This window comes from Leopardus geoffroyi, chromosome D1 (assembly GCF_018350155.1).
Source record: "Leopardus geoffroyi isolate Oge1 chromosome D1, O.geoffroyi_Oge1_pat1.0, whole genome shotgun sequence".
In the NCBI taxonomy this organism is placed as follows: Eukaryota; Metazoa; Chordata; class Mammalia; order Carnivora; family Felidae; genus Leopardus; species Leopardus geoffroyi.
In genome coordinates this window covers 26,442,910-26,457,598 of record NC_059329.1, presented here as the reverse complement: position 1 = coordinate 26,457,598, position 14,689 = coordinate 26,442,910, and the positions used below count along the sequence as shown (strand labels likewise).

The 14,689-nt window shown below is 46.6% G+C and overlaps 1 long non-coding RNA gene across 1 annotated transcript; it reads right to left on the bottom strand.

Moving 5' to 3' along the window:
* Window positions 1-7,680: 7,680 nt before the first annotated feature.
* LOC123602391 lies at window positions 7,681-10,862 on the bottom strand. The gene is made up of 2 exons (XR_006714473.1): window positions 10,746-10,862; window positions 7,681-10,398 (listed from the first exon to the last, which is right to left on the bottom strand). It is a non-coding gene; the product is annotated as an uncharacterized LOC123602391 (long non-coding RNA).
* Window positions 10,863-14,689: the final 3,827 nt, after the last annotated feature.

The following is a 14,689-nucleotide window of genomic DNA, read 5'->3' as shown; positions in this document are numbered from 1 at the left end:
AGTCTCTTGTGGTTTGCTTCCCTCCCTCTCTGTTTGTAACTATTTTTTTCCCTTTCCTTTCCCCATGGACTTCTGTTAAGTTTCTCAAGATGCACTTATGAGTGAAAACATATCTGTCCTTCTCTGACTGACTAATTTCACTTAGCATAACACTCTCCAGTTCCATCCACATTGCTACAAAGGGCCATATTTCATTCTTTCTCATTGCCACGTAGTATTCCATTGTGTATATAAACCACAATTTCTTTATCCATTCATCAGTTGATGGACATTTAGGCTCTTTCCATAATTTGGCTATTGTTGAGAGTGCCGCTATAAACATTGGGGTACAAGTGCCCCTGTGCATCAGGGATACTCCTGTATCCCTTGGGTAGATTCCTAGCAGTGCCGTTGCTGGGTCATAGGGTAGATTGATTTTTAATTTCTTGAGGAACTTCCACAGGGTTTTGCAGAGTAGCTGCACCAGTTTGCATTCCCACCAACAGGGCAAGAGGGTTCCCATTTCTCCACATCCTCTCCAGCGTCTATAGTCTCCTGATTTGTTCATTTTAGCCACTCTGACCGGTGTGAGGTGGTATCTCAGTATGGTTTTAATTTGTATCTCTTCATCAAGGAAATTCTTAAGTGAAACTGGCATTTTTTTCCTCTGTGAGCACTTGGCACAAAGAAGGATGCAACGATACCGGTAAAGTCTGGTGTTGCCACCTTGATTTGTGCCAAGGCACCAGATGTTTCACCCACCAGCACAACTGTGAACACAGTGGAAACGACAAATAATATCTTAACATGATTTTGAAAATAGTTTGGACCTCACAGGCTCCCAGAAGAGTTTTGGAGACTCTTTGCTGGTCTGTAGATCACACTATGAGAAATACTAAATGACTGAGTGTTCAAACCACATAAACATTTAATGTCTTGACTCATAGTCATGCTGTATTAGAGACACCAATCTGATAAATTCAGCTTGTGCCACAGGTGGTAAAGAGAAAGTGTCCTTATAAGACAGTCTCTGGCCCATGAAAAACCATGTCTACTCTTCTCATTGTGCAGTGACCATTTTGCTGCACATCAATAGATATTAAATCTACAGCTCCCCCTTCATCTTTTTCAAGCCCTAATGTCTCCAAGTATTGACACTGAAATAGGTCGGTCTCATTCAGACTCAGCAGAAATGGGGTCGAGCTATATCTGATTTAAGGATAATAGCTGAAAATATCAATCGTTTTGTTCTGCCTGCAGGTGCCAGTACACGTCTAGATATAAAGATTTCTCACTTCATATGATTACTAAATTTGACCAGAACGTTTTATTATAGGGATGATTGGTATCTGTGAAAAATGAAGTTTTGCAGTGCTATTCCATCTTGCACAATTTTGGAAAAGAGATTCAGGAACAGAGTTCCCCCACAGAAAGGACATTAGCTCTCATTTGGTACTTTAGACCTCTGTTACCTCACTGTGAAACAAACTCGCGTGAGTTACAATTACAGTCCTTCCTGCTGTTAGAGGAAAGGGAAACAGACTTGTGTCCACCCAAGGGGTCTGCCTTGGCTGACTCTGAATTTACGGTGGGGTGGGTTTAGAGTGCTGCAGGGGGAGGGTACTTGGGAGAGAAGAGGACACCAGACCAATATGTTCACCATCTTCCTTCTTCAAGATCTTATAGTCAATTTGTCATCTGTGAATGAAGGAGGCTGTGCTAGACGACTCCTAACAGTCCTTCCAGCTTTGCACCTAGTGATTCTGGTGGTTGCCTGCCGCCAGGGATCCAGGAGGAGGTGCAGATGATTTCTTACAAAAGTACTCACGGTCATCTCTAGGGGGCGTGCCAGACCTCTTTACAGCCTTGAAAAGTCAGGCAGCCAATTCAGCAGCCGCTTCTGAGTTCCTTGGCAGGATGAAATTTACTGCTAGGGCAGGAATATGAGGCTGAGTTAGTGAGGGGATAAGAAAAAGTGACAATGGCAGGTATTTCATCGGGAAGTATGCCAGGTAAATTGGTCTAGTGAGAATCCCAGATACGAAATGAACTAAAGGCTAATAGTGGACAAGAGTTTTGGAGAGATAGCAGAGAGGCGGAGATTCATAGCTGTTCTGAAAATGAGTGTATGTTTTCATCTAGCACACATTTACTGATCCGGGACTGGCCTGGGCGCTGGGAAAGCAGTGGTGGGCAGAGGAGACACCAGGGGCAGCTTTCATGGGAAGCCTGCCCATTACAAAGTGTTAATGAAAGTTAAGACAGGCTAAGTTCAGACAGATGTTAATAGACAGCTGGGGGGTGTAACCTGGTCTGGGGATCAGAGAAGATCTCCTGAGGGCAGCAGACCATAAGGATAAGTAGGAATTAGTGAGCATAGGGGTAGGTTGGAAGCAGCGGGGAGGGAGGGAGTTAAAGGGCTGGAGGGTGTCGAGGTGAAGGAAATAGCATCCTGGAAGACCTGGAAGGGACAGAGGCATGACAGATGTCCTGGGGACAGTGGAAGGGGGTCGAGTATGGCTCTTCTGTTGAGTAGGAGACGGAGGAGTGGGTAAAAAACGAGACTGGAGTGTTTGAGAGCATTCAGATCACGTTAAGGAGACTGAACTCAACCCTAGGGACAGTGGAAACCATTGGAAGGTTTTAGGGAAGGGACTCAGGGTAGGTCTTTCTAGCTGGAGCAGCGAATGGGTTTAGAGGTAGAACAACAACAGGCTGGGGTAGCTGTGAGGGGTGGGTGTGATCATCCAGATGAGAGAGGAGGTGGGCTGGGGTAGTATGGAGTGGAGACATATTTAGAAGGCAGGGAAACTGGGTTTTAGCTGAAGAACTTAGGGGGATTTCCCCCTCCCCAAAACTTATAGCTTCATTGACAAAATTAATAATGTTTTGTTCCTTTCAAGCAATACAGACAATGTGTAGAGATACTTGCTTCCGGTGAAACCTCCTCCCCCACGGAGTCACATTGTTGCCTCTGTGTGGACAGGTAGCTGTACAGACCCGTCACTCTTCCTAAGGGGCCCTGTTTGCTTCACAGCTAAAATATTCTGGCATTTTCAGCCTTAGAGAGAAAGAGGACACTTAACCAGAGACCCGGATTAACGTGATGGTGTCTATTACTAGGGAATGGTTGCAAAAGGCTCTCAGCTCCATTTAAGAAACACTTTCTCCTTCTGTGATCTGTCAATATTTTGCAGCCCAGCTGTTTCCACCAGAGACCGTGGCAGAGAATGTAAGCCACTCGGAGCCTTGACTTGGAGGACAGAGGGTGTGCCTCTCCCAGTCAGAGACACTGGCTGGGCTGCTTTGCAACAAGCCTCAAAAGTGAACCAAAGGCACTCAGAGGACGGGGGACCAGGTGCTGGGCCGTGTCAGAGGGCCAGTGATTGGGATTCTAACAAAGGGTTTTCCATCGGGTGCTGAACACGGGGTCCTTGCCTTCCTACAACTCCAGATTAGCTGTCCTGCACTAGGAACTTTGGAGGCCTGAGCTGGACCAAACTGGAGTTTGCTGGAGATGTGGTCCTGGGAGCCCCAGGGGAGGGAACGCACACCCTATAACTCTAGAACTGCCCAGATGTTTGTGCAGTGACACACTCAGATCTAACTGATGGCTGGTCTCTTCTCTTCGCCGCCTCTTGCGCGTTCACAGGGACCCCAAGCAGCCTCATAGGCTTGGATTGCACAAAGGCTACTGTGGTTTCTTCTCCGGTCCTTCTTCTTCTCAGTTTCTGTGGGAGCAGGGGTGCAGGGATGCGGATGGGAAACAGAAGTGCTGTGTGATCGGGTGCCATTTCATCCTGGGAATTCTGCAGAACTTACACAATATACTCCTGAAATGCTATTGTCAGATCTTTTTTTTAAAACATTTATTTAGAGTGTGAGTGGGGGAGGGGCAGAGAGAAGTGGGGACAGGGTCCAAAGCAGGCTCTGTGCTGACAGGAGCCAGCCCGATGCAGTGCTCGAACTCATGAGCCATGAGATCATGACCTGAGCCAAAGTTGGGTGCTTAGCTGACTGAGCCACCCGGGCGCCCCAGTTACTGTCAGGAGCTTATTCGTCGAGTTATTCAATAAAATATTTATTGATGCATACTATGTACCAGGCCCTGTTGTAGCTTTACAGACTACATCTGTCAATAAAATAATGGCACTTTGGCAAGCAAACTATGACACTTTAAAAAAATTGTTTTTAAATGTTTATTTATTTATTTATTTATTTTTTAAATTTTTTTAACGTTTATTCATTTTTGAGACAGAGAGAGACAGAGCATGAACGGGGGAGGGGCAGAGAGAGAGGGGGACACAGAACCGGAAGCAGGCTCCAGGCTCCGAGGTATCAGCCCAGAGCCGGACGCGGGGCTCGAACTCACGGACTGTGAGATCGTGACCTGAGCTGAAGTCGGGCGCTTAACCGACTGAGCCACCCAGGCGCCCCAAAATGTTTATTTATTTTTGAGAGAGAGAGAGAGACAGGCAGACTGCAAGCGGGGGCCAGCGTGGTGGTGGTGCAGAGAGAGAGGGAGACACAGAATCAGAAGCAGGCTCCAGGTGGCTCTGAGCTGTCAGCACAGAGCCTGATGCGGGGCTAGAACCCACAAACTGTGAGATCATGACCCTAGCTGAAGTAGGACGCTTAACTGACTGAGCCACCCAGGCACCACTATGGCACTTTCATTGTACAGATAGCAGATAATAAACACTAAATACAGTATTTTGACCCCTTTGGAGAGCATAAACTCCAAATCTGGTTCCGTCCATTCAGGAGGATGCATCATTTTCTCTCGACATCAGTTGTGGTGAAAGGGCCAATGTCGGTCAGGTTCTCAGAGCTCGTCAAGAAACGTGGCTTGTAGCCATGCTGTGGTAGCTGCTGAGTTAGGAAGATCAGTTCTGTTCATGATGTGGGGAGAGACAGCAGGGTCAGTGGGCAGATAAGTCATGGTAGGAGAGCTGACAATACTGACTCCATCTTTGGCCCTCCACCTTGCTCACATTGGGTCACTCAATGGCCTCTCTTGGGGCTACATGTTCCAGGCCCAGTGGAGATGAATATACGTACCTTAGAAATGCATGCTACGGCTGGGATGGGGGGAGGCTTGTTTTGGCCTCCCCTGAATCTGTTCTCAGCTTGGCATAGTTGGAGACGCAACGTAGTCAGGTGGTACCACAAGATCTAATTAAAGGTAAGTTGTCAGTTGGGTGAATGCAAACCCTTGAGGTGTGTGTGAGCCCTTTAATCTCACTACAGTGCCCTTCTGTGTGTCCCCTCACGCTATAGAATCTGTGCACCAAGGTCTGGATTTTGCAGAGAATATGAGGCTGCCGGATCCCCTGTCAGTAAGTTACCCTGGATGAAACTATGAACTATATGGAGCGGCATGCTTCGTTCTCTGGTCTCAAAGTGCCTTCTCGATTAGGGGGATACTTTACTGTTCCTCCTCCACCTTCTAGCAGCAGTTCATGTAGTAAATGAGCTGGTGAGTAAGACGGTAAAAGAGAAAAAATAGAGTTGATTAAGCAGAAGTTAGGTATAGTCCCTGTTTCCAGTCATCTATAACGCTCTACCCAGAGGCCCTGAAAATTTGGGCTAGATGAACGTGGATGGAGGTCAGAGAGCTGGGGGGGGTAATCGCTTCAGAGCTAGGGAATGCTACGGCAGAAAAAAGGTGGGAAAGGCATCAGCCAAAGTGATGGCTTGGTTATTACAGGATTAATGTTTCCTGGTTTTCCCCTTCTCAGTCAAAAATGTAGGAGAAACCTGTGGTTCTTTCATCAGAGGGCTGGGATTGTAACTGACCAAGGGGCACAGGTACTTAGAAAATCCCTGAACGGGTAAAAGGATCAGGCAAAGGGCCAAGCCTGGGCTGTTGCCGTGCATGTTTCAGTCATGTGGGCTCCACACGGTTTCCTTGTGACTTTGGAGGCCCAGATTTCAGGGTTTAGTTTATTGTCAATGGAGCGAGAGTCAGGGGCATTTAGTAAACCTCTTCCTGTGTTTGCCAATAATTATCACCCAGTTCATAATGGGCTCTGCAATGCTCCTACTTCCTTTAATTAATTTGTCCTGTATTAATTATTGGGGTATTTTATTTTATAAGGGTGATGACTAACCCAGCCTGGCAGGTTCAGAACTGCCCTGTTGGCACTTGACTGACAAGGGCTTGGTCCTCCGATTCAGCCTAAATCCATTCAGGAGGATGCATCATTTTCTCTTGACATCAGGCGTGGTGAGGGAGCTGGTGCCTGCCAGGGAACCTGGCCTCCTGGGGCAGAGATCTTGTCAGAGCTCGAGCTGCTGAGTTGGGTAGGTCAGTTCTGTTTGTGACACCCATGGGGAGAGAGCAGAGCCAGCCAGCAAATAAAACCCCATGGGCTGAGGGTCCCTCCGAGGAGTCTCTTCCAAGGCAGCCTTCAGACTGGAGGCCCCTTTACCAGGAACTACTTGAAGCTCAGATACTTGACGATGCCAAAAGCATTCTTTTGGAATATAACTTCAAGTTCTTCACGGACGAGGAAGATATTTCTTCCAACTTCTTTGTTCTCCTAAGTACTTTTCCTAAAACTGTTCTTTATCCTTCTGGATCTGTGTTGTGGTACTTATATTCCACCCCCAGCCCCCAGGGTTTCTGCATTTTTATTCCAATTTTATTTTCAACTCCTATCTGAAATGTTATGAAGTTTAAGATGATAGAATTCGTAATTGTGGCGGACGCCGAAGCGTAATGCATTGTCGATCTCCAATACGGAATATGTCTCCATGCACAGACCTCTCCCACGCAGAGTCTTGTGGCAGCATCCTGCTTGGTCTGTACCTTCGCTGTCCACACAGCAGGCTCTGTCCATCCTTCCACGGTGATTTTTCCAGATCTCAGTTGAATTGTGTCGCTCCCTTCCTTAAAGTTCACTGGATTCCTATTGCCTACATAACAAGCCTGTAAGACTTCAGCTTGGGAGACAGGTAGACAGGGCTCCCTGGGTCCGGCCCCACCCTCCCCGCCCCTGCGTCTGCTCCCACCACCCTGTCATTCGTATTCATTCAGTCACAGAGCCTTGGGGAGCATTTCTGGAACATGTGATGATGGTTCTGTCTGCACACGTTCGTACATTTTGTTTGCTGCACAGACTATCAGGTCTCAGACTCATCCCCAAACGTGTCCTCTGCTTGAGCCCCTCGCTGTGAACTTACTTAAATGTTTCTGCCCCTGTGAAGCCTTCTTGCCTCATGCCAGGCCTGGTGATTTCCTCCGTTCCCCTCCCAGAGTTCCCTACAACCCAGACCCTGCCCAAGTGGCAATTATTCACTCTCTTGCTGGCTCCCTCTGTTATATTAGGCCCACCTCGAGGCTGGGACCTCGGCCTTATTTGTCTATATAATCCCAGGCCTAGCGGAGTACTTTGCCTGCAGTAGGAAATGAGTTCCCACTTCTGTAGAACAGATGAAGGAATAAAGCTGGAATCTCCATCCTTCCTTTGCTTTAACAAAGAGGTAGGGGCGCCTGGGTGGCTCAGTCAGTTAAGCGGCCAACTTCAGCCCAAGTCATGGTCTCACAGTTTGTGAGTTCGAACCCCGTGTCAGACTGTCTGCTGTCAGCACAGAGCCCACTTTGGATCCTCTGTCCCTCTCTCTCTGCCCTCCCCCGCTCACACACTCTCTCAAAAATACATAAGTATTAAAATAATAAAAATGTTAATAACAATAAATAAGAAAACAACCATTTATTAATAAAATTAATAAAAAATATTTTAAAAAGATGTACATTATCCAAGAACAGAGTTTCTCAATTCTTAACAACCTTTGCCTCTTTTGAGAAACATCAAAATCTTTTCCTTTTCTTTAGTGTTACTGAAATTTCTGAACAAGTCAGACGTTGTTATTAAACCAAAACAAAGCGATGGCATTTTTGAATACGCTTGTCTGGTCTACACACGCTGTGCCCTGCAGGGGCTGCAGTCCTCTTCTGCCCTGTCACTGCCCTGCTTAGGCCCTGGGTCAGTCAGTTCCCTGAAATTTTGCTGCAAGTCTTGGTTTTAGCACTGTGGCCGTTTGGCAGTTGGCTCTCAGCGAGGTGGCCTTGTCACAGGGCAAGAGCACCCTGGTGTCAGGGAGACCTAATCCCTCTGCCAAGCATGGCCCTGCCTAAGCTTCCCCAGAAAGACATCTTCCACGGTCACGTGGAAAAGGACTTTCAGAACTTTGTTAAGCCTGAAATCCACAACTCCATGAGCTGCAAGTTACTTTTCATATCAACCTAAATTCCTTCATGCTATGCTTTCAGTCATTTCCCTCCTGTTCAGCCCGAGACGAGGGCAGAGAACCAGCATCGTTTCATGCCGAGTAGGTCATGGCTTCAGAGGACGAACACGGCAGAGCAGATTTGCTTTTACAGCTGGCCACACGCCAAGTGTGTGTGTGTGTGTGTGTTTGGGGTGGGGTCCAGGTGGGGGTTCAGTCTACATGAGGGGCTGTTTTACTTGTCCAGATTTATGAGGGAGAGATTAGAAGGCAAGGAGAGTGGTGAGCCCTGATATCAAAGTTAACGAAGGGAGTTAAGACAGTGTGATTTGAAATCAAAGTGTCGGACAGAATACAGACCGTGGAAGAAGGAGGAAGAGACAGTGGCTGAGTGTGGGCTTCATGGTGTGGGTAACAGGAGGGGTGGGACTCAGCTGCCCTCCTAGAGTAGGTGATAGAGGTTCTCACTTGTCAGAGGCAGCTAAGGATGCTGTGTGAAGCAGAACCCCACGTTTGGGAGTTGGGGGGAGGAGTTGGGGACAAGCAGACATGAGCAAATATGTAATACCACCTGGCACGAGTGCACCTCCTTAGACCTGCGAAAGTGTTGCATTAGGTTGGGTTGAAATGGACCATTCATTCAGTCTTTCCTTATGCTATGAGTCAGGCTCATATCCTGTATTAGGAAATGTTCTAGAAAAATCCCTTGGCCTGGGTCAGATATTTTGTGTCTGGTCCTCCCGCCAGCCCTCCATCCCTCACCCGCTGGCCTCTAAGGAGCCCTAGTCTCTGGGCAATCTCATACCCCCTTCTCCCCGCCCTTCCAATTGCCTGACTTTCTCTGGGTTGCTGCTCTCAGAATCGATTCACCTAACTGGTTAGGCTTCAAACGAGGGGGTGAGAGGAGCCAGAACTACTTGCTCTGCCCTACTAAGGGCTCAGTTATGCTGGGCCTTGATTTTCCCCTCCTGTGATGTGGGCAGCATGCTGTTTCGCCTCCCTTGAGCTGCCTGGTTAACCATCGCGCTCAGTTCCCAGGGACTGCAGTGCCCTGCAGCTCTCCAGGATGCAAATCTGTAATTCTTACTTTTTGCCAAGCCTCTAGCATCAGCTCCAGTTTCATAACCTCGGTCACCCTGCCCCTTCCCCTCCCTTCCTGCACGTACAGAATTCTCCTCGCTAGCCCAGATGCACACCTGCAGGAAAACTTGGCCTGGACTCCTTTCCATCTGTCACCGCTTCACATAGCCTGAGTGTGCTGATGACAGATAAAGTAATTGCAGAGCATACGAATGACTTAATATTTGATGTGTTAAAATAATTTTTTAATGCCGAGCATTTGTTTAATTTATAGCTGGGATCCACGGTTTTTTCTCCTGCTTCCCACTTTTCACTTGGTCGCTCCCTCACCAGAGTGGCAGGAGCTCCATGGTTCATGGGTTACAGGAGGAAGTAGAGATATTCTGCAGCACCTACAATGCCCATCGATTTCTGAATCTCCAGGCCCCTCGCTCAGCTGTTAGCATGTCTGATGAATGCATGATTAAATAGAAGTTGGTGTTTCATTTAACAACTATTTGCTGAGTACTTATGTGTCCAAACACCACGCTGGACAGTACAACACAACAATGAACAAGATGGACAAGGCCCCTGCCCTCCAGGGGTTTAGAGTTTGGCAGGGAAGGGAGATAAATGAGTGATAGTAGCAATGCATGTTGGTTGCTTCAATGCAGGGAAAGTAGGATCTTGGTAGCCAGGGCGTCGGGAACTCACCTATGCTAGAAGTAAGGGACGAGCCTCCACAAGGAAGTGAGTTAACTGGAGGAACCAGTGTGGAATTTGGGCCAGTTGGATGGAAAGGTAGAAACAAGTTGTGTGAAGGCAGGAAGCCAAGACAGAGAATGGTTAGTTTGAGCAGCTAGAAGACGCTCATTACAACTAGAACTTAGGTCAGAAGAGAGAAGGGAGTCTGTAGTGATGGAGAAGAGCAGACCACAAGCAACCTTATAGACCATGCTAAGAAGGGGTAGAAAGATTTGAAGCAGGAGAGTGACATAACTAGAAAGATTCCTATGCTGAGACCGTCAGAGAAGAGTGGTTTGGGAATAAATCCAGCCAAGGAGGCAGAAATCTTCATCATCTTGACTCTTAGAGGTCATCCTGGCTCAGATTTGGGCTTGGGGGCTGGAAGAGACAATAAAAGAAATGGGCTTGGAGCACCCGGGTGGCTCAGTCAGTTGAGCATCTGACTTTGGCTCAGGTCATGATCTCATGGTTTGTGAGTCTGAGCCCCACATCGGGCTCTTGGCTATCAGTGCAGAGCCCGCTTCAGATTCTCTGTCCCCCACCCTCCCCCCATCTCTCTGTCCCTCCCCTGCTCATGCTCTCTCTCTCAAAAGTAAATAAAACGTTAAAAAAAAAAAAAAGAAATCGGCTTGATCTGTTAAGAAATTTTTTTTTTGAACAGCAGAATATTCTCAGCTAGCAGCCATTTTGCCCTCTCCTTATTTGTGTCTCAAATGCTTCCTCACCTGTGGGTGTAGATGATCTTGTATTTAGAGTGAAGAAGGACAGATGAGAAGACTATGGCCTCCAAAGGGGCATGCGAGGTGTTAATTCCTCATCCCTGGTTGCAGACCCCTCAAAGCTGCCAGAGGTGTGCCGGAGCCAGTGGCATGGGCTTGCCAGAGCTGACAGCCAGTCGCCGAATCTCTTCCCAAATCCACGACCAGTCACATCACATTCAAGTTTGACACTGGCTATGGGTGTGGGGGGAGATTTACAGCATCGAAATCAAGCAGATGCTTCCATGACTCAGGACTTCTATTTTTCCTCAAAAGCTGGTTGTTAAACATTCACCAGCACACCCTTGTCCGCCAACCAACAGTCTCAAGCCCCGATGGTGGGGGACTTCTCTTGTCACATGTGTGGCATGAGGTGGCTGATCCTTCTATAAAGTCTCCCCATCTCAGCATGGCTGGTTTTGGACTTTTCCCTGACTCTGAATTGGTTTCTCTTTTCCTACCCACCTCAGCTGTCTAGGGTGTTGCTGATTCTAAAGACAGCGCGGACAAGGGTGTTGGGAAGGGGGGAGCAGGTGTCCGATCAAACAGTCTCCCTTCTGTCCACCATCCCAAGTGTGGGTTGGCAGCCTGCACTCCCACTTGTGTAAATCCTAATGTGTGGGCCGTTCTTCAGCCTAGGGCTGACTTCCCCATCCTTCCTCTGACTCCTTCTCCAGCGCCCACTTGGGGTGAGTATTTATGTGAACAGAGAGATGGGGCAAGTATAACAAATTAGTTTTGCTCATTACTTGCCACTTGGACGATGGTTGACAGATGATGTAATGAACTTGGTGGGATGGAAACAGTTCTGCACGTGAAATGAGAAGACCTGGGCTCGAACCCATGCCTTCCCTCTTACCAGCCACAAGACCTCGGCAAGTTCCCCAATGTCTTTGAAGTTCAATTTCCTTATTTGTCAGTGGGGATGATGATAATACCTACCACTGAAGGTCATTCTGAGGATGGCATGTGGAAATTCATCAATATGTTAATTCTTCTCTTTATTTAGATGTTTTCTAGAACTAGAGCGACTTTTTAATATATGCAATTCACATGTTTACTCTGAAGAGATAATGGAGCATCAGCCTTGAGGACACACAATCCCAAATTTGTCCACAGTGGCCCAGGAACAACGCCAAGGTCATTATCCAAGCACCTGCCTCGGCTACAGTCCAGGGAGAGCTGGTCATTTGTTCAGTGCAAGAGCCAGTCCCCCAGCCTCTGGAAAGGTATGGAACAGAGGGGACCACACAGGATTAGATGGAACTTTTCAAAATCCTACCAGAGATTAGGTTTGAATGGTAGGACCATGGGAGTTTTCTTGTTGCTCAATTTGTACGTTTTTACTCACGCATCAGGTCCTTCTGTCCTGTAGGGGGGTTGTCCTTTACCAGCTTCTGGTGGGGGGCAGGAAGGAGGAGGTGGATTGGGCCTTAAGGTCTGTCATCATCTCACTATAGGGGAAGGGCTGATGCTTGCTCAGCATGGGTATTGCCCCCTTATCCCAAATACCACCATACCTGTCCTCTCAAGGTCAAGCATATCATTTCTTAAAGGGTTCCAAGAGTGTTACAGAACACCACCTCCTCTGAGAATTAGGGCAGGTGCGGTTATGTCACTTACCCACCACCTTTTGCCTCCTAGTAGGTGTGAGGGAAGAAGGGATGGGATAAGACCTCATCACTCAGGACTTTGTGACATGTCCCAGGACAAAACTCATTGCTCTCATTCTGAACATCTCTCCAATCCCTCATCATGTTCCTCCACAGTCCCCGCCTGAAGCCTCATCTTCCATTTGGGACACTCATCCTCACGTGATAATGTATCTCCTTGAGACTTCCAGAGCCTTCTGCCTCCATCATCAGCTGGATCTGATAGTGGAGTCTGCTTTGACTTAGGCTCTGCATGGTTCTGAAGGTGAGCACGATTGGGCAAGAGAACAGTGGGTCCTTCCACCTCAGGGAGCTTTATGAGAGGCATGTGATTTTATTGTAGTCCTATTAGAACCAAACTAGGCATAGGAAACGTCGATTCCACTCTGGGCTGATGCAGTGGAAGGTCAGGGTCAGTGGTGGTGGAGACAGAGGGATTGTAGAAGTAAAAGTCTGGAGAGTTCAGTGTTCCTGCAGGCATCAGAGTATGCAGGCAAGAAATTCACAGGACAGCTACAAAGTGCCAACCAGCAGAGGAAAGTGCACCAATCTCACCAATCAGCAAAGAATGCAAAATAAAACGGAATAGCAAGAATTCTTGGAAACTAGCCTGTGGAAAAACAGAAGTACAAAAAGATGTACGCACAAAGATGTTTATTGCAGTACTATTTGTAGCAGTGGATAATTAGAAACAATTTAATTGTACATCAACAGGGGAATGATTAAACGTTATGCAACAAATACGATAGCAGACACTAAAGCAACAAGTTAGCTCTTTACGTGTCCTGAATAGGAAAATGCCCTTGCTACATGAAAAAAATGTAGGTGCAGAACACTTTGTATAATATGTTCCTGTTTGTGTAAAAGAATTCTATGTGGACTGTGAGTGTGCATGTAAAAAGAGTGGAGGGATACATACCAAACTGTTAAGAATGGATATTTCTGGGGATTGAGATTAATTAGGAAGAGTGTGGGGGAAGCTATTGCTTTATTGAGATACAACTGACATATAACATTACATTAGTTTCAGGTGCACAATGTAATGATTTGATGTCCATATATATTGTGAAATGACCACCACGGTAAGTCTACTTAACATCTATCAGGATATATAGTTACAGAGGTTTATTGTTTCTTGTGCTGAGAACTTTTAAGATCTATTTTCTTAGCAACTTTCAAATATGCAATACAGTTTTATTAACTATAGTAACCATGCTGTACATTATATTCCCAGGACTTATTGTTTTTTTACTAAAAACTTTTAAAAAAATTTATTCATTTTTTTCAGAGATAGAGACAGAGCGTAAGCAGGGGAGGGGCAGAGAGAGAGGAAGACACGCAACACAGCACAGAGCCCAATGCAGGGCTCGAACTCAAGAACCGTGAGATCATGACCTGAGCCGAAGTTGGATGCTCAACTGACTGAGCCACCCAGGCACCCTAGGACTTACTTATTTTTTAAGTGCAAGTTTGTACCTTTAAAAAATTTTTAAATTTAAATCCAAGTTAATAATGGTTTCAGGAGTAGAATTTAGTGATTCATCACTTTCATATAACACCCAGTGCTCATCCCCACAAGTGTCCTTCTTAATCCCCACCACCTATTTAGCCCATCCCCCACCCAATACCCCTCCAGCAACCCTCAGTTTGGTCTCTGTATTCAAGAGTCTTTCATGGTTTGCCTCCCTCTCTCTGTTTTTATCTTATTTTTCCTTCCCTTCCCCTATATTCATCTGTTTTGTTTCTTAAATTACACATATGAGTAAAATCATATGATATTTGTCTTTCTCTAAGTTATTTTGCTTAGCATAATACATTCTAGTTCCATCCACATTGTTGCAAATGGCAAGATTTCATTCTTTTCGATCGCTGAGTGATATTCCGATATATATATACATTGTATATATACACACACCACGTCTCCTTAATCCATTCATCAGTCAATAGACATTTGGGCTCTTTCCATAATTTGACTATTTTTGATAGTGCTGCTATAAACATTGGGGGGCATGTGCCCCTTCAAATCATCAATTTTGTATCCTTTGGACAAATACCTACTAGTGTCATTGCTGGGGTTGTAGGATAGCTCTATCTTTAATTTTTTGAGGAACCTCCACGCAGTTTTCCAGCGTGGCTGCACCAGCTTGCATTCCCACCAGCAGTGCCAGAGGGTTCCTCTTTCTCCGCATCCTCGCCCGCATCTGTTGTTTCCTGAGTTGTTAATTTTAGCCGTTCTGACAGGTGTGGAGGTGGTATCTC